Source organism: Condylura cristata, unplaced genomic scaffold (genome assembly GCF_000260355.1).
Source record: "Condylura cristata isolate star-nosed mole 26May11 unplaced genomic scaffold, ConCri1.0 scaffold00035, whole genome shotgun sequence".
Taxonomy (NCBI): Eukaryota; Metazoa; Chordata; class Mammalia; order Eulipotyphla; family Talpidae; genus Condylura; species Condylura cristata.
This window is the reverse complement of record NW_004567136.1, coordinates 14,644,058-14,645,944: the sequence shown is the minus strand read 5'-3', so window position 1 is coordinate 14,645,944 and position 1,887 is coordinate 14,644,058. Positions and strand designations below refer to the sequence as shown.

The following is a 1,887-nucleotide window of genomic DNA, read 5'->3' as shown; positions in this document are numbered from 1 at the left end:
CCGCTCAGGTCTGGTAAAGATGTCCAGAGGCGTGTGCTGCGGCGGCCCAGGCGCTGACTCGGAGCAGCAGGGGTGAACAGGCCGCACAGCCTTGGGAAGAGCGCCGTGTCTAAAAAAAAAAGTCAGTAAGTTCCTGGTTACCTGAGGAAAACAAGCAGTTTATGACATGGTGAATTTTCAGCTGATTATGGTTGTTTTGCCAAAAGAAAAAACAAACACGAAAACATTTGCGTGCCTTTTATACTCCCGGGAACCGTGTGCACAGAAGCTTCCTGCTCAAAGGAGAGGCGTGTGGAGGGACGCTCCGGCCTGGCCTGGGCTCCTGCGCCTCTCAGGCTGGCACGGCCGGCGCAGAGGGCTGGGCTGCCCTGGTGTCTCCGCACCCCACTCCTGAGGACTCCCCAGTCAACTGTGCACGGCAGCTCCCGGGTCTCGGCGCGCGCACGCACTCACACCCTGGCAGGTGGGGCCGGCGGTGTGCGGCGGCTGTGAGCGCTGGTCTGTCTCAGACCTCGAGCCTCGCTGTCCTGGTCCCAGGCCGCAACCCCCAGTCCTGGGGAGCACTCCAGTTTCCCAGCCTCAGAACCCGAGAGCAGAGCTGTGGAGGTGGCTGCAGAGATGGGAGCCCACAAAGGCGGGGTGCATGGTGGCTGGACCCTGGGGAGGGCGCCCAGTGCTCTTGTTGAGGGGTGGCGTGCTTCAACCGCTGGGCAGATTCAGGTTTAAAGGCAGGCAGTGTTTCCACCCCTCAGGATTGCCCAGGTGGAAAACAGTAGTGAGGGTCCTCAAAAAATAAAAGTGGGAGGGTGCAGAAAAAATTTAAAAAAAGAACTGCCAGGTGATCCAGCAAGTCTGCTTTTGGTTATTCATCTGAAGAAAACCCACTAATTCAGAAAGCTGCCAGCACCCCCATCTCACCTGGAAACAACCTCACTTCCGCTGACGAGTAAAGCAGGCGTGGAACACACAGCATGCGGTGGAATACTAGTCAGCCACGAAAAGGAAGAAACTGGGGGTGTGAAAGCTGGTGGGTCCTGCCAGCAATGCTAGGTGCAATCAGTCAGAGGAAAGCTGGGCCCCTAAGCTCTCCCTTACCCCTGGAGTCTGAGCAAACAGACCCGGCTCAGGGAGTCGGGACCAGGCTGGCGGTTGCCAGTGGAGGCGGGTGAAGGGGGGCCCAGTGGGTGACTCCAGGGGATATGTGTCGTGTGCAGGGGTACGTGTCCTGCTGCAAAACAAGTCGCGGTTCTCCTCCTGCGTGTCCTTTGTCATCCCAAGACCAAATTCAGAAACTGGGGGCAGCTGTGACCGGTTAGCGACAGGTAGGGCGAGCTGGACTGCACCCCTCAAAGCTGCTGTGGTCCCGTCTTGGGTCCAGGGGCCGCTCCCGCGAGGGTGCGGCGCCAGCCTCCTCCACGCTGCTCTGCCTCCAGCCGGTGAGATTTCAGGGCTGTGTGGAGGTGGCCACATCCGCAGGGCGGGTCCCCTCGGTCCCCTCACCCCTCAGTGAGGTAACCAAAAATAACGCCGCTGCCTCGCGACCGCGGCAGGACTCGAACCTGCAATCTTCTGATCCGAAGTCAGACGCCTTATCCATTAGGCCACGCGGCCGCCCGCTCCTGGCTCCGCCTCGGCCAACCCTAAGAGGACGGCGACGCGCACCCGCCAGCGGGACCAGGCCACCCGCTCCCGGAGCGGGGGGGACGCGAGCCTGGCGCCCGGCGTCTCGCGCAGAGGGCCCACCCGGAAGTCCTCTTCCCCCCCGCGGGCGGGCCGGTCCACTCGCGGGCCTCCCATTGGCCGCGCCGGGAGCCTCGGCCCGCCTCTCGGTAGCCGCGGGACGGAGCGGGGCGCAGACGGGAAGTCGCGGCTGCCAGCGAGGCTGAC

At 62.4% G+C, this 1,887-nt stretch overlaps 1 non-coding gene across 1 annotated transcript; it reads right to left on the bottom strand.

Moving 5' to 3' along the window:
• Positions 1–1,538: 1,538 nt before the first annotated feature.
• On the bottom strand, positions 1,539–1,611 carry TRNAR-UCG. Its single transcript has one exon. It is a non-coding gene; the product is annotated as a tRNA-Arg (tRNA).
• Between the last annotated feature and the right edge of the window lie 276 nt (positions 1,612–1,887).